The sequence below is a fragment of the Podarcis liolepis genome, assembly GCF_965112155.1.
Source record: "Podarcis liolepis genome assembly, chromosome: 17".
Lineage (NCBI taxonomy): Eukaryota > Metazoa > Chordata > Lepidosauria > Squamata > Lacertidae > Podarcis > Podarcis liolepis.
Genome location: NC_139571.1, coordinates 24,432,879 through 24,459,035, shown reverse-complemented (window position 1 = coordinate 24,459,035; position 26,157 = coordinate 24,432,879).

Here is a 26,157-nt window from a genome sequence, read left to right as displayed (position 1 = left end):
GAATTAGGCATAGCTAAAAATTACTTATCCATGCAAATTGAGAAAGGCAAAAATGGATCTTTTCTGGTTCATCAAACTGCAAAAATTGATGATCTAGTTGAAATGCTACGTTTAGAAAATGCAAATGGGAAGGAAACACCTATGGTGTGTGGTTTCACCTTTACAGGTGAAGATAAGCCATTTCCTAACAAAACTTTGTATCGTTCTGCTATAGGCAAGCTAAATTTCATTCAAAGAATCTCAAGACCAGATATAACTTATGCCTTTCACTTTCTAGCAAAATTTGTGGAAAAGCCCACTACACAATGTTTCTCTGCTCTTAAGAGAGTGGTAATGTACCTTAAACATACCAAACATTATAGGTTGCAGTTTACAACATGTATTGACAAAGGTTTTGAAATTTTCTGCGATGCATCTCATGCAGTGGAACAAAATAATTGCAGGGGTGTGTCTGGTATAGTGTTTTGTTATAACGGTTGTCCATTTGAATGGAAGTCCCAGACACAAACCATTATTTGTCTCTCCACAACAGAGAGTGAATTATGTGCATGCGTTCAGGCCACTCGTGATGTAGAATGGTATCTGCAAGTATTTGCAGACCTACAGATGCAAGTAACACTACCAGTAAAAGTTTACCTTGATTCCCAGAGTGGGCTTGCTATCCTGTGTTCAGAGACCAATACGCAGCGCACCAGAGTCTTAAGATTACGTTTAGAATTTGTAAACTAATTGCTGATGAAATGGTTGTATTTAAATATGTTCCAGGTGACAATCAAATTGCGGACATTTTTACTAAAGCACTTCCAAAGGTTACACATGAAAAACATGTACAAAGTATGCTTTATGTTTTTGTTCCACAATGATGAACCGCAGGGGAAATGTTGAATGGTTTCTTTAAATGAAAAGGTTCATCATTGTTCCACTCCATGTGTATGTCTTTAAGGGGCCAGAGCAAGGGCCAGGGCAAGATAACGAGACCCAACTTTACAGCTGTGTAACATAGCAGGTGCTGCTGAGTTGTATTTGATTAAGGTGTGTCAGCATTTGGGTAGAGTATATAAGGAGCAGCACCTAGCTCTCCCATTACCCTGGGGGATGGGTTGGTGGTTGGGTCTGGTTTGTTGTTGACGTATTTAGTGTAAATGGAGTTTTTGTTTTTCTTATTAAAACCTTCTTTAAGTTATTTTTGAGTCCCTTCTTTTTAATGCATGGTCTCCCCAGCAAGCTCTCTGCAGCGTCACTATACTGCAAAAAGCCAACACTGATCCGATAAGCAGATAAGCCGCTAAAAGCTGCTGATAGCGCTAATAGCGCTAATCCGCTAATCCGTCAATGGGCTTGCTTCGCAAGACGAAAAAACTGCTAGACGAAGAGAATCACAGAACGGATTCTTTTCGTCTTGCGAGGCACCACTGTACTTATATAATTTATATCCCATCTTTCCTACAAGGAGCTCCAAGCAAACATACATGGTGTTATCTATTTTACCCTTACAGCAGCCCTATGAGGTAGGTATGACTGACAGCATTTCCCTGATCCACCGAGTTTGTAATTCCATCAAAAAAAGAAATCAGATATCAGAAATTCTGAAATCCCTGCTGGGTCTTAGTAATCACAGCATCCTTTTCTAAATGCTCACAGGCCAACTGTTGAAATATCTGTTCTGGGACCTTCCCTGTATTGATGTCAAGCTCACCGGTCGGTAGTTACCAGGGTCTTCCTCCCCCCCCCCCCTTTTGAAGATGGGGACATTTGCCTGCCTCCAGTCTGTACGGACCTGATCTGTCCTCCAAGAATTTTCAAAGATAATAGACAAAGGCTCTGAAATTACATCCACAAGCCCCTTTAGTACCCTTGGATACAGCTCATCAGGCCCTGGAGATTTAAATTCATTTAAAATAGCTCAGTGTTCCCTTACTACCCCTTTTCCTATCTTGGGCTGAAGCTCCCTCCTTACATCATTTATGCTGTTATCACCAGGTTGGGCATCACTTTCCTTTTGGGTGCAGACAGAGGCAAAGTAGGTGTTGAGTAGTTCCGCCTTTTCTCTGTCGCCCAATAGCATTTCTCCATGTTCCCCAATCAGAGGACCTTCCACTTGCTTGTTCTTCCTCTCACTTCAAACATAGCTGAAGAAACCTTTATTATTATTTTTAACCCCTCATGCGAGCCTGAGCTCCTTCTGAGCTTTAGCCAGCCTCACTTTCCCCTTGCAACTGTTGGCAACTCGTGTATACTCCTCCTTTGTGATTTCCCCTTTCTTCCATTGCGTGGACAGGCGGAGTCCCCAGATCCCGAGCGGTCCCCCCCCTCGTCATGTGGAATAACGACTCAAGACAACATGCTATGGGATTAAATTGGCCACAACTTTATTAAATTTCAATTGTGGGTAGACCTTGGCTCAGGCATTGGGCGTTCTCCCTCCCCAGTCCCCCAGCCGGGGACCTAGGGAGCATCAGGGTTATCCAGTGTGTGGGGGGGATGGGCCGGCTCTGGAGAAAATATGTTCAAGCAGAGATAGCCACCCCTGTTACGCCGCCGCCTCAGGGGAGAGCAATGACGACCTTTCGGCGTACGGTCAAAGCCTCCCTTCAAAAACCCCTTTAACGGGGAACCCTGGTATCACCGCCGCAAAGAGGAAGATGGACTAAAGGATTCCGCCCAAGGCCTGATACCGCCACAGTTGTGACGTTTTGCTATGGGAAAGGCGAAACCTGCCAATGCAGGGAAATTTCTTTCCGGCACTTTAACAGTGACCTTAACGTAGCAGCGCCCGAATACCTGTGAAGAAAAGTTAACCTGCAAAACCTGTGAAGAAGAGTTAACCTGCAAAATAAGACATTAACTGAGGGTGGGTAGGGTGGGAGAAGCTCTGGAGCCAAGTGAGGATTCCCAGGTAAGATCCTCCCTCTATTGTGTGGGCAAGTAAACCCTCCCTACCTGGCCTGGTCTCCTTGGCAACGCTTCCCCCAGGTGGGATTGGACAACTGACTGAGGTAGGCGGAGACCTCCAGGTATCCCACCTGAGGGAAGGCAAAGCCAAGCCTATGCTGTTGGAGCCGCTCCAAATCTAGGGGCTGCACGCGTCCACGCAAAGGGTGCCCCCCGTTTTAAGCGGGGAGCGGTCATTTCTTACACATGCCCTTTGAAACTCTCAGCTCGTCTGTAAGCTCCTTATGCAGCCACACCAGTTTCAGTAGATGCCTCCCACTTCTCTTTCTTGTTGGTATTTTGGGTGCAGAAATTTAAAGAGTCATGTACATTGATGACATAGGATAATCTATGCATGAACAACTCTTCCAGAAGAAAAGGTCTTGTAGCATATCTAGAAAATAATGAATTATGGATTTTGGCAAATTTTCAAAGCAGTGAAAGACCCAGTTGTTCCTCGATGCCAATGGATTCGAACTTCTGAGCTTGCCTTCTTCAAAGTTCTAGACCTTGGCACACATTCCATGAGTGGAAATGCCAGTGATGGGGAAGAAATTTGATTCAGTTTGCATGTGGTGAACTTACTAAATCGGCACTTTGCAAAACACTGCACAGGCCTAGGGCCAGCCCAATACATTTTGGTACCTCCCTCTCTTCCAGGGAAGAAGGGGTGAAGGAAGATCTACATCAGGAACAAGAAGGAGAACATATATTGATATCCGGGTCTGCTGTCCCAGTAAATCCTGCCACGCCACCTGAGGCAGTCGCCTTACCTTGCCTGTTGGCTGGGTCAGCCCTGCACAGACCAAAATGCAATCATCCTTCAAAATCCCCACTTATCCAGATTTTGCAATGCAGTTCTCCTGCCAAGCAATCTGTACAAAAAGTGTGCCTATAAATGCATCTATTAGGGGAAATAATATAAAAATGTGCTACAGAGGGAGAATTGCTTTGTGAAGATTCTGGGCAAAAAAATTGCATAGAAGAATCAGGAGAAATTTGCATGAAAACACAGATGCGTTTTCATGAGGTTGCTTTTTCAAAAGAATGCAAACTGATGTGGAAATGTGGAAGACTGAAGTTAAGACTGTCAAAATGAGAAAAACAAAGAAACCCAAACTGACATATTCATCCCTCCCTAGGAAAGGGAGTAGAATGTGTATGTTATTATGGGTCTCTCTCCCCCCCCCCCCATTGAATTGCTGACAAAGTTATATGCCTTGGAAGACTGGCTTTGTATTAGCTAGCCGTATGGAACTTTAATTGCCCCATCTTTGATCCAGCAACACAATTAAATGGAATAAATATAACCTAGTAGAAACAAGAGAGTATAGAGAGTCATTAGAATCTAGGTTTCAGCTCCGGGTGGCCTAGAAATCTTTCACCCATCAGATCTCTCCTGAGTTGCTTGTGTTTTCACATTTATTAGGAACAAGGAGATCAATGTTTCAAATTCAGCCTGATGAAAACACAAAACATTGCTTGGGGTTTTTGTTTGAAGCTGCTGTGATATCAGCAAAGCATGCTGTCCTCCAATGTACTGTGAATTCCATAATTAGTTATCATTCATCCCAAGCCAAAGCAACTGTAGAACACACTCACAGTCCCAAAGGACCAAATTGTTAACACAGGCTAAGGTTGTTTTATGATTCCAATAACTAAAGTCTATTGACTGTGATTTTATTATAGTTCATAAGGAAAGAAATTGAGTGCCTTCCCATTTCCCCCCTTTCTAGCCTCAAGCACTTGCTATTTTTCTTATTTCTCTGGCTCCATTCAAATGGGGAAACAGAAAGGTTCAGGTTAGTGGTCGCCTTTCCACCAGGTAGCTGATGAAAATGTGCAGGCAAACAATCAGTGGCAATAAATTAATACATTTAATCTGTTTAATTTACCAAGCAGCAGGGTGTTTTTTCAATAATGTCCTTTTAAGCATATGGTGATTTTTGTTTGGGGTGCTGGTATGGTTCGACGCACAACACTTAGGCACGGCATAAGACACTGACATTGATTCTTAAAAGGTCTTTATTCACACTTGAGCCAGAGCAGCTGGTGGGGGGTTAGAGCGCACTCAAGTCACTCAGATCTTTGGATATTGCTTTCCATTTCGCCATCTGTGTCCCGTTAAATATTCCTGATTTTTGCCAAGTTTGGCCCAATTTATATGTTAAATCAGTTACTGAAAACAGGTTCCAAGAAGCTGGTGGGGGATACCATTAAAGTGCACAGATCTTATGCATTAATCATTCATTTTGGAACAAGAAGTACAGGTTCTTCCATTCAGATAATCACATTGATATGTCAGCTTTTTGGATCCCACAGAGACAATGGAGAGGATGATAGTTTGCCCCTGGAGAAGGCACTGTTTTGAATCAAGGAAGGTATAGCTTGAAAACTTCAAACTTGCAAAGCATTTCCTGAATCTCTTGTGATTATGAACATTTTTTTACTAAATCTAATATGCAGTCTGCAGCAGAACAAGTTGCAACATAAAGGCTAATGACATGAGCATGGTAACATTCCCCCCCCCTGCTTCTACCTGGCAGCCTCTTTTATTATCTAAGGCAAGGATTACTGAAGGGACATTTGTGGGTGCACAAGTGCCCACAGAAGCCTTCCAGAAGTGGAAGAAAGACAAAACACATGCTCAGATTCAGGCCATCTGTGTCAATACAATATTAGGTCCCTTCTTTGCTTCCATCTCGAGAGAAAGGTCTCAGTGCTTCAAGTGCGAGCTTCTCCATTACAATCTGAGACGTATTAGCCATATCTGAGCCAAGTATTATTGGGTTAATTTTACATTTCAAAAGGTCTAACTGGATGAGTTCTAAAGACACATGTACACAACACTTTAGCAGGCATGTATGGTACTTTGTTATGGCTATAACCTGTCTGGAGTCCGCACTTCCTTGGTTAACATTTGGATGATGGAATCAGAAGCTGACTTCGGGCAGGGCGACTGGTTCTGCCACACTGGACGCCACAGGGCATCACAACTATGACTAAGCAGAACAGATTAGTAGTATTGATACCCTGCCTTTTTTCCTGACCGGACTTCAAGTGGCATACGGATAAAAATCACTCACTGATCAGTCATCTGACCTTATTATGATTTCAGGTGACTGGCATCTGCCAAAGCACAGAGTTTGTATGCAATCAGCTGTATAAGGGACTTAGCAGACACTACCAATCAACCCCCTTCAGCCAATCACTGTCCCTACCTGCACCACCCTTGACATCATATATGACATCAGGTGCATGCAGGTGGGCCTGGCTTAACCAAAACAGACTCATTGACCAAATGTGAAGGCCTCAGGGGTCAAATTTGACCAGCAGACTCTTTCCTTTGCACCCCTTGGGATAGAGGGAAGAGTAAGTGGGGGATGAATTATATGTTTAGTTCACTTACCTGTGCTTAGGCTTAATGTCAGTGAGAAAGAGATACCCTATGATATACTGTATGCTAACCCCATATGGCATAAAGAAAGCTAAAAATGTTTGTTCACAACCAACATATTCATGAGGTAAACTACACTTATAAAAACCAGATGACTCAACAAGCTCAACAAGTTACCTCATGTTACTCAATTGTGATTTGATTATTCTCCTACAGCATAACCCAACCACAAGAAAACCTTTTAAATTGTGATCCTATGCTTGCTTAATTGGGAGCAAGTTCTCACAGATATCAGTCAGTTTTATTACAACAGACCAACTGGTCATTATCCACCAAATGATTCACAAGATGAACAATGGGGAGACAAAAACAGCCGGCGACGACCAATGCTTCTGGCATCAGTAAACATGCAAACTATCATTGTGCCTAATTGATTTCAAGGGGAGAGCTAAGCGTTTGCTGAACTCACTCTAGCTGGACCCAATGTACTATAGCAGCACCAAAGGCTGGAGCTACACATTATGCATGACAAAGGGAAACAGCCAAGAGCAGCATCTCCTCTCCCATAAAACATAGGCACATTGATCTTGTGAGATGATATTATTGTGCTGTGAGTTCCCCCATTCTTACTCAACTTGATTGACGGCCTTTGGCATGGTGAGGGAGTTCAAAATGATGGACCTTAGGATCTCAAATTTTAGCGGCACCCCAAACACCTCTTACTTTCCACTCTACATCATAGTTTGGTTGGCATCTTGTGCCATGTTCAGAGAGGAGCCAAAGGTTAGTGGCAGAACACCCACCCTGGAGAGCCACTGCCAATCATTGTTGATGGACGTTATCTGACATGAAATAAGGCACTTTCCTACGTTGGCTCACCCTAACTTTGACAATATTGTGTCCTTATTCCACCTGCAAAGACTTTCCTCCCTGCAAGAGAGGGGAGTGGTTGTGGCCGGGAGCCGGCCTCCGCCTCAAGCAGGGGGCGTTTGCCTCAAATTAATAATTTAAACAACATTAAACCATAGCTCCTACCGAGTTCATAAATATTTAGAAAGCCCTTACCCTTACCATTCACGATTTGATTGCAGTATAGTTGCTAAAATAAAAATAAAAATCTTCTTAGACGCTGATTAGTGTTTTGAAAATCAGATGGATAAAAGAAAAGGATGTGCTGAGCTACTCAGATTGCTTTCCAACAGGCAAATAGGCTTGTCATGAGTAGCGCCAACACTATAAGTCAAGCGTTTTTATAAGAATTCAGTAGGATGAAACCACTACTTCATCACTGGAACTCAAGTACCCAAATTAAATTTAATGTGTCAAAAGCTGTGATTGGGTGGTGATGGCTAAGTGCTCTCTCTCTCTCTCTCTCTCTCTCACACACACACACACACACACACACACACATAACCCAACAAAACAAAACAAACCCCTGTTCATAACCCATTAGGTATTTACAGAAGAGTTAGGATAAAGTGTGAATGCCATCTCTGAAATAAAATCGTGCTGCATGACCTTCAATCTCACTTTTACTGCTTGGATTTGCTCTATTTAGGTGCATTCTTCTAGATGAATATTTTCTCGGAGACATCTACAGAAACAAAACATTCTAAAACTAGACACAGATGAAATTGGACCTCAGAAAGGACTTTGTATCAAGGAAGCTATTAACAGCTTTAACAAACAAAATCCAATATAGGTGTTGTTGCTTAAAAAAAATCCGCTAGAACAATAGCTATTTAGCATCCTGGGTGATAGAAGGTGGGAGAGTTGTTACCTTTGTGTAAGGATGCCCAAGGTTGTCATTTTAAGTAATTGATTCACAATTCCTGCACTAATATTTGGATTGAAATGCATGGGGTGGGGTGGGGGGTCAATTGTCACACTTATACCAATTTCCACAATTTCGGTCTCTCATACAAAAATACAAAAATGCATATGAAAATGAACATTTTAAGTTGAAATGTGTGCAAAAATGAAGATTTTATTTATTTTAAGATGGATAAACTGCCCCTTCATAGAAAAAAAACCAGAATGGCGTACAGCACAAAATAATAATATTACAATGACAATGCCGGTAAAAGACATTACTAGCACATCAATGAAAACTGGTTGGTAAAAATGTTCAAGTTGCAAAGGCATATCTGAAAGGTATCATTTTTAGAAGACAGCTAAAAGAAAGCAGAGATGCTAGACTTCTGTAGGAAACGAGTTTCAAAGCTCAAGCCCTGGTAAAGACCAACCAAACCTCAGGGGCACTCAAAGTTCTCCAACAGAAATAATCAAGATGGCGTATAAGGAACCAGGCAATATTTGTGGTACTTTGGACCAAAGGTTAAGGGCATTGTGAATTAACATAATAACATTGAGGATAAAATGCATTAGGCTAGCAATTTAGGATAAAACGTATACCCAAATGTGTATTTTGCAAAAAAACAACAACCCCAAAAGGTATAAATATTCATTTCTTTAAATTTAAAAATGCAAATTAATACTGAAATGAGATGGAATGAGGTTCTGAACGAATATAACACATAAACTATGGAACTCACTTATACAGGAGGCAATGACGGCTACCTGTTACGGAAAAGCAGCAATGCGAGAGCGAGCTGCAGCTGGCTGGAATGCAAAACAGGATGTTGATGTTTGGGACTGTACCATGGGAACAAAGGGGCAGTCTATTCACTGTACTGAGCACCGGATGTTAGCTCAGAGTGTCATCTGACCTGTACTGGAAGTACAGGGGTGGAGTTAATCTCTCTACTGTTGGAGTCTGATGAGTGCAGACGTGTTTCTCTGTACTGCTGCAAGGACAGAAATAAAGACATGTAAATACATTTCTGTCTGTCTCTTTCCCCTCCCTGGGGGAGGCGGGGAGAAGGGAAGAGTGGTGTTTTCTTCTCACGCTTGAGGAGGATCGCCGATAGTGACCTAGCCTGCATCCTGCCGGGAGACGCAGATGGGGAGGTCAACAAGGAACTTAAGCCGAGTGCCTGGAGAGTGGCCAGTTTCCTCTGATAAGGCTTAAGAATCCAACACTACCAACTTGGATGGCTTTAAAAGAGGATTGGGCAAATTCATGGAGGAGGGGGTATCAAGGGGAACTCTTAGAGGCAGCAATGAATGAATCTTTATTTGCATCAGCCATCGGCCATGGCAATAAAACAACACGATATACAGATAATAGAAATAAAAAGTCAATTATATAAAATACATTTTAGGGTTTTGAATTAACAGTCAAATAGTGGATCTTATTCTGATAGCCCCGGCTAAAAACCTTGCAGCCTTTGCTGTCACCTGCTCATCTTGATCTGCCAAGAGAAAGGGCACTGTGGCAGTGCTTGGGCGACCCGGAATGGACAATAAAAGAGGGGTAATAATCTCTTCCTCAAGTCTTTATAAAGAGCGCAAGGCAGAAGGGCATGCGCCCACCAATTCAGTACTGCCATCTCCACAGAGGCAGTAATGCGTCCCTGCAATGCTTTTGAATAGCAGTTGCTGGAAGCCATAGGAGGAGAGAGTTTTCTTGTGCTTGAGGTTTTCCCACAAACGTCTAGTTGGCCACTGTGAGAACAGGACATTGGACTGGATGGGATATTGGTCTGATCCAGCAGGCTCTTCTTATGTTTTCACATACAAAAGTGACCCATTCCAGAAATAGACTGAATTCTCCATCCATCTCTTGCTTGTGAGGCTCTCAGAGAGCTCTGGCTGAACATCTACCGTATTTTTCGCCCTATAGGACGCACTTTTTCCCCTCCAAAAATGAAGGGGAAATGTGTATGCGTCCTATGGGGCGAATGCAGGCTTTCCCGGGCTTCTTGCAGCTCTGCGCCACCCTCCGGATCCCGGCACGAAGCCGCGCGGGGCTCCGGAGGGTGGCGCAGAGCTGCCTGCATTCCGAAGCCTGGTGCACGCTGAAGAGCGCACCCGGGCTTCGCGCACCTCTCCGCAAGCCTGGGGAGACCAGCGCGGCTCCCTAGGCTTGCGCATAGCAGGCTGTTCTGGGGGCTGGGGTCGGGGGAAGCTCAGGCTTCCCCCGTGCCTGCCCCATGCCTGGGGGGGAAATATATTTTTTTTCTTTATTCCCCCCCCCCCAAAAAAAATTAGGTGCGTACTATGGGGCGGTGCGTCCTATGGGGCGGAAAATACGGTACATATCTCATGGGCTTAAGGAAATAGGTGCCACTGATTCTTCTATTCACTGGTCCCCAAGGTACGTTTAAATGGGGGGTTATAATGTCTTATTTTTGGGTATTCATTTCCATAGAAGAGACACTGGATTTTTACAGTCCCAAGCTAGGCTTTCTTTCTTTTTCTTTTTTTTAACCTGAACTGCTAAGCTCGTGTTTTCTCTGAAAATCAAGCCCCATTCTTTCTGTTTTGTACCTTAGCCTTAACATTAAAGAGCCGAGAATTTGGATTTTGCTGGATGCTTTTCATAATGCATGAAAGAGAATAAAATACCAGCAAGCTATTTCTTGGCTCTAGTTTCTTTTTTCTGCCGATGGTAATAAAACCTGTTCTTTGTTAGTAGACTAAACAGGCATGACCCAGAATGCATTAGGAAGTAGTTAGAGAGAATACATACAATCTGAAATATTTTTATACTTTTCTTCCTGACTCTATAAACTTGCTCTAAAGAAAGAGAGAGAAAAACCAGTAGCACAACTTCTGCCTCTGAAGTTGTTGATAGAAAATATTGGACCCAGATTTGAGGATTTCATATTCTTCTATAGCATTGCTATAAGTAAATAAATCATAATTAGGATTTCACCTTTTGTGCAATTTAGTGGGCTTGTTCAAGGTCAACTGCTGCTGTTCCATTGTGTTTTATTTCTGTTTGTGAGGGTTTTATGATTCCAATTGTATCTTGTGGATTATTTCATTCATGTCATCACCCTGGGATCTATTTCGACAAAGGATGCTTTAAAAGTTCCACAACTCCTCCCTGGTGTAGAAAGTACAGTGTGTGTGTGTGTGTGTGTGTGTGTGTGTGTGTGTGTGTGTGTGTTTGCCGAAAACAGGCACATAGTAACCCAGGAACAATTTTGAAAATGATGGATACAATTTTATTCACATTGGCTTGAACACCTACTTTTTCATCCAAATCAAAGTATGTGTGCTTAGCGTGCGGTACAAATTCTCAGTACATGTCTACTATGATTATAGACTTTGTGGTGCCCATTATTTGGAATTTACTCCCTATAAAGGTCTGCCATGACTCAATCTCATGTTTTTAGCAGCCAAGTTAAGACTGGAGCCTTCAAGATGTTCTCTGGGTAGCACCTGATTTAGGGCGGTGTGAGCAATTCCCCCACATAAGGCACCGAGCCGAGGCAGTGCAAAGTGTGCCACAACTATGACGTAGTGTAGTTGAGAACATGTGGAGTATGGAAGGTGAGGGGGAGGACATACCCTCCAACAATTTCTCAGATGAAAATAGGGACATTCTTATTCTTATTCTTATTACCTTGTTAATCTGACAGGGTTGCCCCAGCCACCCTGGGCAGCTTCTGACATATATAAAAATACAATAAAGCATTAAACTTTTTAAAAACAACAGCAACAACAAACTTCTGAATAAGTGCTTCCTTCAGATGTCTTCTAAAGGTTGTATAGTTATTTAACTCCTTGGCTCAGGGGTCACAACACTCCATACCCTCCAACATTTCTCCAATGAAAGTAGGGACGTCCCAAGGAAAAGTGGAACATTCTGGGTGTAAATCCAGGATTGTACCTGGAAAATAGGGACAGTTGGAGGGTCTGGGAGAAGGACATGAAAATAAGAAATATTTAAAGGGGGAGTGCCATATTTTGTCCTCATTCAGGGTACCATATTACCAAAGTCCACCTCTGCTCTGGGTCTGTCTTACATTTTCTAGGAAACAATCTAATTTAATCTGAATATTATTTATTTCATTTTTAGTCTTAGTGTTTGGGGTTTTTTCCTAGTTGTGAGTTGATTTGCTGCAGGTTTTTTTTTTTTTGCAAAAGCAGAATAAAAAGTTTTCAAAATAAACAAGTAAATAAAAACTGCTATGACAGCGTTACTTGAAAATTTCATTCTGCTGAGGCATTTCAAGAGAACAAATGGTGAGAAATGCATGTGGAATAAACACCAGCGTGAGCTGATTTTGTAACTACGGTGAATAAGTGTCTCTCTATGCAGCAGAGTTCTTTGTTTTTCTGTCAGATGAAGGATGTATCAATAGCTATGACGTGAGCTTTATGCGAAGTGTCACCATTACTGGCGAGAAAGAAAAGGTGATATTCACATGGTGTAAATACTGAATTTAGGTTTATTGGTGCATGTGTTTATTTGAACATAGTACTGTTTATAAAGAAAAAGAAAAAAAGATTAATACTATGGGAAATGACATTTAAATCTCTCAAAACACCCTGGATTCACAAAATGACCATCAATGTTTTGCCTCTACTTGCAAACATATCCTTTTTGCTCTTGATGAATGCTATGACAATATAAAGTTGGTATTTTTGTCAGATGGGCTGGTGAAAATTCAGGAGGAATTGAGGAATGATAAGGTCTGCATCAACAAGTTTCAATCACAAAGTCATATGACATTTTTGAAAAACAGACTGTGTTGAAGAAAATATATTGAGTGGTTAAAATTGGATATTGTGTGAGTTAAGTGCACTTAGGCTGGATCTATACAGGTAAAAAAATGCTACAGAAAAAAGTGTGTTATGAAAGTTCTTAATGGAAAATCCCATTGGTGGCTGATCACTGCTTTGCAGCGCCATCTTTATAACACAGTTATAATGATATAATTGTCGAGTCCTTAGTCTATAATAGCAAACCCAAGGGATCTATTTCACTGAACTCAGTAGGAGTACTTCTGAGTAAACAAGGGCCCCATCTACACTATACATTTAAAGCAGTATCATACGACTTTGAACAGTCATGGCTTCCCCAAAACATTATGGGAATTGTAGTTTGTTAAGGGTGCTGAGGCCTGCCAACCTAGCAGTTCGAAAGCACCCCCGGGTGCAAGTAGATAAATAGGGACCGCTTACTAGTGGGAAGGTAAACGGCGTTTCCGTGTGCTGCGCTGGCTCGCCAGATGCAGCTTGTCACGCTGGCCACGTGACCCGGAAGTGTCTTCGGACAGCGCTGGCCCCCAGCCTCTTAAGTGAGATGGGCGCACAACCCTAGAGTCGGACACAACTGGCCCGTATGGGCAGGGGTACCCTTACCCTTACCCTTATGGGTGCTGAGAGTTGTTAGGAGACATTGTTTCCTGCTTGGCAGGGGGTTGGACTCGATGGCCCTTGTGGTCTCTTCCAACTCTATGATTCTATGATTCTATGATCCATTCCCCTTCCAGAGCTATGATTTCCAGAGTGCCCTAAGAAGGTAAAGAGGAATTGTTTGATAAACAGCACTGGGAATTGTAGCTTTCTGCAGAGAATTGTAGCTTTGTGCACTTCATTAACTACAGTTCCCAGGATTCTTTGGGGGAAACCATGATTTTAAAGTGGCATGATACTGCTTTAAATGTATAGTGCAGATGTGACCAAGTTAAGACTGTACTGGCTATTCCACATATAATATCATAGAATTGGAAGGTCCCATTGTACTGTGGAAGTCAACTAATCTAACCTTGGCTCGGTTCAGGATCTACAAGACAGGATTCCTATGACTGAAATAGACGCTAGGATTCACGTTGTACCTATTTACATGAAGACTGACTCTGACTCTCTCTCTCGCTCTCTTAAGTATAAGGAAATAAGCTAGTTATAATTTATGGCAACACAAATACTCAAAGGTAAATTAAAGGACAGATAAACATTTGCAGTCCCAGACATCAGCAGCCTATTATCAGCACACAAAGAGGAAAGATTGCTGTAATTGTACAACTCCTGAACAATAAACTCTAATTAGATTTCTCTCCACATCAGAGATTTATTTATTTCTTTTTCTTTTTAAAATGTTTTCCAGTTTTCATGAAAGGTTTAGGGGGGAAATGATGAAGCAGATAATGATAAGAAAGAAAGAAAAAATGAAAACAAAACAGAAACCTGAAGGGCAGTAGGGAACAGACAAAACATTCTACGCTAAGCTTTCAGTAATGACCTTGTTTTAGCATTTTCTCACAATAGAAAAATGATGACTCACAACTCTATGATGCTGCAATTAAGCATCATGGGTATAATCAAGTATCAAAAGCATCGTTCCCCTAGATGCCTCAGAGTAATTTATGTTGTTGATTTGTCAGTCAGTCCTGTGTATCTATTTATCTATGGCCCTTTGATGATTACTATAGCTCTATTCAATTGTTTGCTGAGTAGCTCCACCCCTTAGGTAATGTGCTGTGTATCTTTCTCCACCTTCCCGACCTCTACACATGCAACAGAAACATCTGTAGAAAGAGAGTGTGTGGATGCATAGGTGTACATGCAAAGGCTCCTAGGTGAATCTGGGTCCCTATTGCACCAGGTTTTAGGCTGTGTGGTAACCTTAGCACATTGTCATCACCATAATTTTATTATTTATAATTCACCCATCTGACTGGGTTACCCCACCCACTCTGGGCGGCTTCCAACAAATATAAAAGCATAATCAAATATCAAACATTAATAATTTCCCTAAACAGGGCTGCTTTCAGATATCTTCTAAAAGTCAGATCGTTGTTTATTTCCTTGACATCTGATGGGAGGGTTTTCCACAGGGTGGGTGCCACTACCAAGAAGGCCCGCTGCCTGGTTCCCTGTAACCTCACTTCTCACAATGCAGGAACCACCAGAAGGCCCTCGTAGCTGGACCTCAGTATCCAGGCTGAACAATGTGGATGGAGACACAGGTATACAGGGCCAAGGCTCTTTAGGGCTTCAAAGGTCAGCACCAAGGCATGCAGATGTGTGCCAGATGGGCTCCTCCAGTGCTCTTGCATCATGCCAACCTCCCTGCCACATCCCCCCTCCCCTCCCCAGTGAACAATTTTTTGTTTGGACGTTAGTATAGTGACTCTGCTCCACCCAATTCTGGTTTCTTAACATGGGACAATAATTACTGAATGGGCTTTTATCAGTGACTTTAAAGGGTGTGAAGGGACCCAGAGACAACATTCAGCCAGAATATTTATTTAAAAAATTAACAAATCTTCATTTTGGTACATGTTCTCATTCCATATCAAATGAAACAACCAATTTCTCCCTGAGAATTGAAGCAGAGACCTATTTAGGAAGCATTTGCAGGCAATGACTCTCAAAACTAGTCCCTTGTCCCTGTCAATGGGTATCTGGAAAGTGAGACTTCATAAGGCTTAGTATGGAGACTTACAGCAGAAAATTCAAATGAAAGTGCCCCTTGCCCTCAAAAGTGAAAGTTCTGTAGGAATTATCTTGCTACTGCAAAGAGCTTAGGGGTGTGTGTGTGTGTGTGTGTCAGGCAGATGAAAGCCTTGTGTGAAAAGGACAAGACCATCGTCTCCTTTGGCAACCACTTCATCTTCTTCAACACTGCTTGTTGATTCCCTGCTCCCATTCCCACCCCCATCACTTTAGCTTTCACGTCTCCCGCTTTGACACAGATTCCTTCCTCTCCCTTCATTATTTCAGCGGTTGACTTTCTCTGCTCTTTGTCTTTACTTGTCTCCTTTAATTTTCTTTTTCTGGTAGAAGCCCTTAGCTCAATTTGTAAACTTGGGTTGTAGAAGCAAAAGCGCTGCATTGCATGTGTCTAGAACTAAATATGCATTATGAATTGACTTGCCGATATATTCATTCAGAAAATATAGCCACAAATTGACTACAGGGAGCATGGGCTGTTTTGTCTCAATAAACTCCCTCCACCTAAGCTTGTTTTCCTTCTGTTATTCCTGCAATCATTCCATACACACACACAAACAAAAAGCAAAAAACCCCAGAAAGGGCACTCTGGGACCTTCACTCCACTGTTTTGAGCAAATGAATTTAAAGAGGTGACCAGAGCACTGTCTAGTTCTGTTGTCTTGGATGACTCTCACTTAGTGAGTCTCGGGGACATGGATAAGCTGTTCAGTCTGATCTGGGTGACCACCTGTGCTCTTGCCCTTTATGGCTAATAAAAGTAGCAGGGAGGGCATAAACAACTGGGCCAGGAAGGAGATTAATGCTTCCTTTACCAGAAGAGGGCGTGGTCACTGTCTACTTAAAGGAGGGAGCGGTAAAGCCACTCCTCCAGAGACCCTATCTGGAATTAGAAAATCTAAATAATTATTGACTGGTCCCCTTGGGGAAGGTTCTTGGGGAAGGTTCTTGAGTGGGTGGCCATGGGCCACATCTGTGTTCTCTTGGATGGAACTGGTTTTCTACATCTATTTCAATTGAGATTTAGGCCTGTCAGGAGTTCAGACTACACTTGAGTAGGACCCTGGCAGAGAAACATGCCCTCCTGGTCAATCATTCTGGAGCTTCATAAGCTTTCTTCAGCCCGAACATCACAGCGACCGATGCCAACCGACAGCGGCACACTTAGGGATCCGCAGAGTTTGCGCATCATGCAAGCGATAGACCTCAGCAACTCAGTATTTTGGCTAATCTACTTTATTTACATATAAACACACAGAGAGCACTGCAACATGGCTCCCTCTCTCTCTAGCATCAGACAGCAAAGAGAAAAAGAACCAAGGACAATAGTCCCACTTCACAGAACACAGTAACACAAACATTATGTCTTCGTCACTTCCCACTCTGTGGAGACAAAACATACAACAATCCCATGACTGCAAACATGGAGCAGGAATTCTAACACTTGAGTGGGTGGCCATTGGCCAAGTCTGGGTTCTCTTGAATGGAACTAGTTTTCTACATCTATTTCAATTGAGATTTAGGCCTGGTTTTGGCAGATAAAGTGCCTGGGTCATCCTGTATGATGACATTTGTCAGGAGAGAGGCAGGGCAGGAGAGAGGTGCCTGTCAATTACCCTTGATCTCTCAGAAGCTTTCAGTACCATTTACCACGGTATTTTTCTGGAGTGGCTGTCCATGTTAGAGGTGTTCGGCACCACTCTGCCGTGGTTCTGACCCTAAGGTCCTTTATAGAGGGCGGTGCTTGGGGAGCTCTGTTTGATGCCATGGAGCCTGCAGTGTGGACTTCTGCAGATTTCCATTGTATCCTCCATGCTATTTAACATCTATGTGAAACCACTGAGTGGGGTCACCCAGGGTTTTAGAGCTTACATTGTCAGCAGTATACTGATGTCAAGCTGCTCTACTTCTCATTTGAATCCTTAGGTGTTTGTGTCAGTGGTAGAGCAATGTTTTGCATTGATAATGGAGTTTATGAGAGACGGTAAACCAAAGTTTAATCCAGAAGAGACTTGGGCACTATTAGTGGGTGGTTCTGTATCCTGGATGGAAGCGATGTGGATGGGATTACACTTTCTCAAAAGGACCAGGTAGATAGTTTGGGAGTTCTTCTAGATTTATTACTGTTGCCTGAGGCTCAAGTGGCACTGGTGGTGCAGAATGTCTTTTGCCAGGTTTGATTGGTACTCTAACTATGCCCCTATCCAGACAGGGGCAGTCTAACTTCTGATGTCTATCCTCTAGTAGCCTCCAGGCTAGAATACAGCAATATATTATTGAAGACGGTTCAAAAACTCTAGCTGGTGCAGCAGCCAGATCACTGAACTGGGTAAGGCAATCTGGGCATGTAAAACAAATTCTGACATGACTGCACTGTCTACCAATTCATTTAAGGGATCAATTTAAGGTGCTGGTTTTGACAGAGAAAGCCTTTTGTGGCTGAGGACTCAAATACATCAAGGACCACCTCTCCCCCACATGAATGAAGAGGGACCCTGTGTCTGAGGCCCTTCTCCATGAGGGTGGTGTGGAGGGCGGTGACACAAGAACAGGCCTTTTCAGTGGTGGCTCCCTGCTTATGTAATGCTCTCCCTAAGGACATATGCCTGGTGCCATTGCTATCTATTTTGAGGCTCAGACAAAGGTGTTTCTTTTTATCCAGGCTTTTGGCTCTTAATCTGGAGGGGTGTAGCTATCTGTGATCTCTTTTAGTGTGTGAGATCTCTCATGTTACCGCTCATCATACCTTGGATGTTGATGAGACCTAGAGGAGGTGCTCACCTGAGGATCTTAGCACCTGGGCAGGTTTGTATAGGTAGATATGATCTTTCATATAGCCTGGGCTCAAGCCAGGGCTTTGTAAGTCATAAACAGCACTTTGAATAGAGAAGCCTGGAGGCTCACATTTGGCTGGCAATTCTGAAGTTCCTTTTCCCTAGTCTGATCTGACAAAACATTCTGAAGCTACTTGTGGATTAGATTTGATTCGGATTGAGCCTTATTGTTTGCAATGCACTTGTATCCCAGCTGGGCCACTATGTTGGAAAAATATATCTGGACTTTCAAGGAACAGAATGAGCAGTTGCCTCGGCCAAACCAGCCTTGCATACTCACAATATGGCATGAACTGTTTGGCTAAGAGTGTCATAGTTTACCCTGTGAGATACTGATGAGGCTAGCAGGGATTGAATCCATTGCTCCGCACTGATTTCAATGAGTTTCCTACATGTAGCTCAGTGTTGGTTGCCTAACGGATCAATACAGTATGCACAGTGACCTGCTTCTTAGCTTGAATGCTGCTGCTCCTGTAAAATTACTTCTAAGGATGATCTCTGCATGGAAGCGGTAGCTATTGCACAGATGCGCCATGGGGGGGATGTAGTATAGAAACACTGCGGTTACGTCTTCCCAAATTCTCAATTTTTCTCCTTTCTTCTTTTCAGTGTTGATGTGTATTAGTTGCACTAATCATTCCCCACCCACCTAGTAGTGGAAAGTGCATATTTCTATAAACAGGAATCATCTGTTGCCACAAACAATGGCAACCTTTGTTTGAAAGAGGAAGTGAAATTTTGCCTGTTCAGCTGCATATGAATAGAACAGATTGCCTGCTTTTCCAGAGATTGCTTACAGACTGACAGGCATTTAAATCAAAATCGTTTACCTATTCTTTATCTTCTCCTTTGTCTTTTTTTTTTTAAAGGAATAATGCCAATACACTGCAGATTGATTCTTTTTAGGGGCAAACAGGAGGTAGAGCATGGGGGGTGGTTCTGATTGTTTAGTGTCCATATAGTCCATCTTAGCACATAAATTTGTTACTTTTTTGTTACTTTGATTGCGCTAATAATTTGCAGAATGTGTGAATTATGTATGTAGAAGCCAGTTGGCTTCTTTCCTACCGGGCAATGGGACCAAGAGATTAGCCATTTCAGCAGTTTACTTGAATGCTAATGAACCTTGACCATGTTGCTGAAGCTTTATTGAGTCTTTCCTCCCCACATTACTGCTGATGTAGTTCATGCAATGTGCGTGAAGCCTACATGGGCCATCCTCCTGACATATGGTCCACGGCAACCTTTGTGAGGCCATATGGCACAAGCATCCAAGCCATTTCAGCTGGATTCATTCCAAATTTCACACAGCTATAAAGTCAAAGAGTGAAAGTCATCATGTCACAGGACTGAGAAGTGGACCAGGACAAAGAATCTCTCTGAGGACAGGTCCATACCATTGGTATGCATGCCATAATCTACAGTTTACCATGACCTACAGCTTCTGTGTGTATATTCCTCCTTACCTTGTCACCTTGTTGTATATCAAAGACGCAAGATTGTTGGGATTGGGATATAGATCAAAATAAGCCAAAGGTTTAGTACTGCATTTAAAACATTAAAAGAATCAATAAAAAGCTATGTTAAATGAAAATTACAAATGCATATAAGGTCACCAACTGGCCACTAAGTGTGCTTAAACACTGCTCTTCAGCTACTGCCTTCTTATAGACCGACAGAGAAGGCCTCATCCTCTGTAGATTACCTGGGTAGGAACAAATAGGAAACAATTATAATCAGTGTTGCTTGCTGGCTTCTGCAGGCAACAATTTTCTGTTATATAAACAGAGCAGACAGGTAAATCTCTACATTCTGCAGTTCAGGTGGGCAGGAACAAGCATTCTTTACTATTCTTGCTAAAGCAATATCACTTTTTATAGGTTTCTTCACTCAGCGTTGATAAGAATGATCAACAGTGGCAGATCCATGGTAACCACGGTGCTATTAGAATTTGGTGTCTCTACAGTACTATCACCTACACTGTGTATGTTTTTAAACTTTTTTATTTTTTTAACCATACAAACTAACCATTAATAGAAATGTTTATTTGAAAATTAATGTGTGTGCTAATATAGCCACTATATTCCTTCATTTATGTTGGAGGGACACATCTCCATCTGTCTCTGGAGACAGTAGAAGAGTGCACCTTTGGGGGCAAAGTAAAAACCATTGGAAAGTTACAGTGCCTGCTGTGGTTGTAGAGACCTATACAGGAGAGGCATGTTTTCTTGCAGCTGGGGCAGATGAAGGCATCCAGTTGTGCTGGATGGGGTTTCTTCTCTCTGCGTTCTTCACCGTAGTCATTCCTCCTCTGGTCACTGCTATGAATGAACAATCTGACTGTCATGTCTCCAGGCACTGCGATTGTCTGCAAGGGATTATCTCATGGCTTGGTTAATGTTGTCAGCTTCCCTGTCATATTTGCAGAGATCTTTGTAGTGCAGAGTGGGTCTGTCAGCTCCTTGTAGAACACATCCTTGGGGATCCTGCCATCTTCCATTCTGTGGACGTGACCAAGCCAGCATAGATGTCACTGAGACAGGATTGTGAACAGACTGGGAATGTGGGCTTGGGAGAGCACATACTTGTTTGAGACACTGTCCTGCCATTATATACTCCCACTATACTCCTTAGTTTGTGTTGGGAGGGCAGACCTCATAGTTACGTATGATCAAATGATAGTATTACACCTTGGTGTGGTGCCATCTGTTCAGCAAAAGAACTGAAAGCAAGTCACTCATGTTTCCTCTTTCACTGCTTTGGCGAATGTCCAAAGTAGTCCTAAGAGATAATGGGCTTATCCATACAACAGTCGTCTGCAACTGGACTTAACTGTCAGGGGTCCTTTACCTTTACCTTCCCCCCAGGAAAGGTGCTTGTGAAACAGCACCCACTGATTGGCTCATCCACTCAACAAAAACCAGAATTCATTCTACTCAAAGTGTATATTTTCTTTTCCTTTTTTTTATTTCTTCCTGAACCACTTCATCTGAATCGTTCCTTATGTCCCTTTGAACTTCAAATACCTGTTTAAAGTTCATCACATCTGCACATGTCAGTTCAAACATCTGCACATCTGTTTAAACGTGCTATGGTTGTCCAGAACACTCTGCAAATCATGTTCTGCTCTTCTCCCCTCTTGCCATTACCCAGAGGTGCAACTTGTTGACAACAAATCTCACCCAAATCTACTTAACAAGTCCTAATTCTAAACACACAAAGGAAGTGAAACTTCAAGAATCTGTTCCTTCTCACAACGAGAAATTTCTATTAAAAACACATCTTGTAAACGGAATCAACATGGCATCAGAGCATAAAAGAATCTAAATTGGATTTTGCATTTAAAAGAGGCTGAGGTGTTTATTGAGTTCTGAGGACAGAGTTTGTTGTTTTCAGGCTTGCACAGACATTTTAATTATCACCTGAGATATATCCACATTTTAGTTCTTAATTGACAACACACAATTATCCATTTCCCCCCAAACATCTGACTTTGCTGGTACTACAAGGCAATGAAAGCAGAGCGTGTCTAAGAGAAGATGCTAAGGTGGAAGGGAATTCAGTAAGAATAATACAACGGTTGTACACATGTCGTTCTACTTCCAGCTCATTCGTTTTTCAAAACAAAACAAAACAAAAAGTTGTTGTTTTTTGTTGGCCACGCCTGAGCATTTCCTCTGTTTTTAAAAGGTAAGCTGGAAAATATGCTGATATAAAAGGTATTTTTTGACCTTGTTTGTCACATTTTGCTATACATTGTATCAGTCACTCATGGTATTGGGTAATGAGAGCAGGAGAATCACGAGCTAAGCAAGGAAGTGTGGAGGAAAGGGAGAGAATTGCTCAATAGTTCTGCAACAAAATATAAGCAAGGGCAAAAGAGCTAATGTATCAAACCATCCTTGAAACTTGAGCAATATGAGAATACACACACACAGCCTGAAAATTAGCAGCGAAGGCTGCATGTGGTAGCTTATAGTTAAATCAGCTTTGTAAATCTTTCTAATAAAAGTAACAGCTCTCTTCCTATATATATAAATATATATATATCCCTTTGCTTCCCCCTCCTTCTGTACATGAAATGCACAACTTATTTAAGCCAACACAAGGAGTGGGGCAGAGTCCCTACCAGCAAAATATAATAAGCTTGGTCCTGACACATAGTACGTAGAGCAGGAATTGCTTCTCATTTGCAGAAACATCATGTTTCACTGTTTAGAAAGGAGGCCATAAGATACTTTCATGATAATGCCTATCCTACGGAGCAGTGGGAGGAAATAAACAAAGGTCTCTTCTTTCACAAAGCTCCTGAGATGAGGGACAGAGAGGAGGATTGTTGCTATCAGAACTCCATTTAATCCTGGGTGCTGATTTGACTGTCACAAGGTACTAAGATGAAGGCAAGGGGATCTCTTTCAGCCAGACTGTCACACCCCAATTTTCAAGAAACCGGAGCCAATGATTTTGAAAATTAAAGGCTGCCTGCCGTTTGCTTTCCTCCTGGCAAAATTGTGCAACACATTCAATATAGAGGCAAAGTACAAAAGCCACATTTGCACTCCTGTTGAGATTGCGTGAGGTTTTGTTTTTTTAAAAGAAACATATTTCTATCTCCCTCTCATAAGAGAGAATGTGTTGGTGGTTTCTGGATTGCATTCAGGTAAAGGGTGATGAGCCCTGAATATCTTCTGGAAAGCTGGCTGCTCAAATGTTCCCTGTGTGGACCTGGCACTAAAAGATAAATAGAAGGAAAATAAAAGCCAGCCTGGGTGGGCTTGCTGGGGGTCATTTTGGACTAATAGCTGTTCACGAAGGCACAAGTTAATTCTCTGTCCAGGGCAGCTGTCTACCAGCTCAATCTGGTACTCCAGCTGAGATCCTACCTGTCTGTGCACTGTCTTTCCAGAATGGTACATGCCCTGGTTATCTCCCACTTGGACTACTGCAACACATTTTATGTGGGACAACCTTTGAAGGTGTCTCTGAAACTACAACTAATCCAGAATGTGGCAGCTAGACAGGTGACTGGGAGCGGCCTCCAGGGGCATATAACACCAGCCCTGCAAGACCAGTGTTGGCTCCCAGCACATTTCCGAGCACAATTGAAAGTGTTGGTGCTCACCTTTAAAGCCCTAAATGGCTTTGGCCTTGTGTACCTGAAGGAGTGTCTCCACTCCCATTGTTCAGCCTGGACACTGAGTTCCAGCTCCGAGGGCCTTCGGGCAGTTCCCTCACTGCAAGAAGTGAGGTTACAGATCATCACACATCCTTTGAGCAACTGCTATTAAAGTTAGGGATAGCTGGAATTATTGGATTATGTGGTGTGTGTGTTTTTATTTTTTTTTAAAATAGACGTTTTGCTCTGTCCTCTGGGGAACTGAAAATCCTGCATTTGTAATAAAAAGTAACACTGAAATTTCAGTTTTAAATAACCCTCAGTTAGCATTCAACTTTATGAAGTCCATCAGGAGCACACTTTCGTCACGGCGCATCAGAAATAACTGGAAGTGGCAGCACAATTATGGAGTGAAAAAGCTGTGTTTTTATCTACCTGTGTTTCGTGTACTGGCATGTCCCTTTAAGCTCTTTGATGCACTTTGATAAGCATATCCATTTGCTGCATTATTCCTGCCCCCCACCAAATATACCCATCAATTTATTCTTGTACCCAGCCGAAGTGCCATAAATCTTGTTACTTCAGTGCAAAAATAAAAATGCTAAATCAATTTGAAAATATATGCCAAGTCTTGATTTACATCAGCTGTCACCAAACCAGTTGCTCTATTGAAAGCTGATCAGCTTCACTTCCATCTCAAATAGATGACTAATAAGAATGCGGCAGATAAATGAATACAGATAATGACAACATGGAAACCTTTGCTTTTGCAACCTACTTGTGGCACAATAGAACCATGGTGTTATGTTCCATAAAGTAGCAGGGGTCAAAGTAGATGTGGAGGGAAAGACAATAGCTTAGTGACAGAGCACAATCATTTCAGGAAGAAACCCAAGGTTTAGTTGTTAGCACCTTCAGTTAGAAGGATCTAGTAGTGGTTGATGGGGAAAAAATGATTAAATTAAATATAGAAATATGAAAGGCAGGACCTCCAAGGAAACTTTCTCTGAAACACTACCAGGGCCAGGCAGCCAGGTGCAGCTTTGTGGTCTCAATGCATGGATGAGATGATGGCTTCAGGAAGAGAGACTTGGATTTGTTAGGCATGGGACAAGCTAGGCTTGTATGAAAGGGATAGAAGTGGACTGTTGGTGCTAATAATAATAATAATAATAATAATAATAATAATAATAATAATAATTTATTTATACCCTGCCCATCTGGGCGGCTTCCAACAAATATAAAAGCATAATCAAATATCAAACATTAAAAGCTTCCCTAAACAGGGCTGCCTTCAGATGTCTTCTAAAAGTCTGATAGTTGTTTTTCTCTTTGACATCTGGTGGGAGGGCGTTCCACAGGGTGGGTGCCACTACCAAGAAGGCCTTCTGCCTGGTTCCCTGTAACTTTGCTTCTAGCAGTGAGGGAACCACCAGAAGGCCCTCGGCACTGGACCTCAATGTCTGGACAGAGCAGTTTTTAAGCTGATTGCAGTGGGGGAGCCAGCAGGAGCTAAAAGGGATCTGGTATGGAATGAACCTTCCACCTGGGATTATGAGTCTAACATTAGTTAGATTTTAAATGTTGGAGGTGTAGAACTAGGCAGGGGCACAGAATAGCAAGGGTGGGAGGAAAATGGACAAAGTACGCATGCACATTCAACTGCCTAACAGTGTCTGCATCACCCATGAGATTGCAGCCATGAGATAAGAAAAGATGCTCCATCATCTGGAGAAGCTGTTTTCAATGGAGCCCAGCGACGGAAGAGTGAGCTGTATTGAGGCAGCACCAGGTGTTGAAATCTCGCACCCCTAACAATTTTGCACCTGGGGCAATCACTCCTGTACCCTCCCCCATGTGACACCACTGCAATGCACTGCTGGTCAAAATGCAAGTGCCAATGATACTTTCTGTCCCACAAACTTATTATAGTTCTTCGAGCGTGTCAGGAAACATATAGACAGAGGTGATCCAGTTTAAATACTATGCTTGAATTTTTGAAAGCTTCTGATAAGGTACCTCAACAAAGACTCCTGAGTAAGCTTAGCAGTCATGGAATAGGAGGTGAGGTCCTGGTTAAGAAGCCTGAAGCAGACAGTAGAGATAAATGGACAGTTGTCCCAATGGAGGGGGTGTAAAAAGTAGAGTCCCCCAAGGAACAGTATTGGGACTTGAGCTTTTAATTTGTTCATACACAATCTACAGTTAGAGGTGAGCAGTGTAGTCACCAAGTTTGATGATAGCGTTATTCAGCATCATTAAAACAAAAAGGATTTCAAAGAGCTCCAAAAGTACCTCTCCAGACTGAGTGAATGGGCAGTAAAATGGTGAATGCAGTTCAGAGTAAACAGGTGTAAAGCTACGCACACAGAGGCAAAAAATATTAATCTCGTGTAGACAGTGATGGGATCTGAACTGGCAGTGACTGACCAGGAGTAAGACTTGAGGGCTGCAGTGGATAGCTTGCTGAAGATGTCAACCCATTTTTCGACATGGGGATCATTAGGAAAAGAACTTAAAATAAAACTGCCAAGATCAAAATGCCATTATACAAATCTATGGTG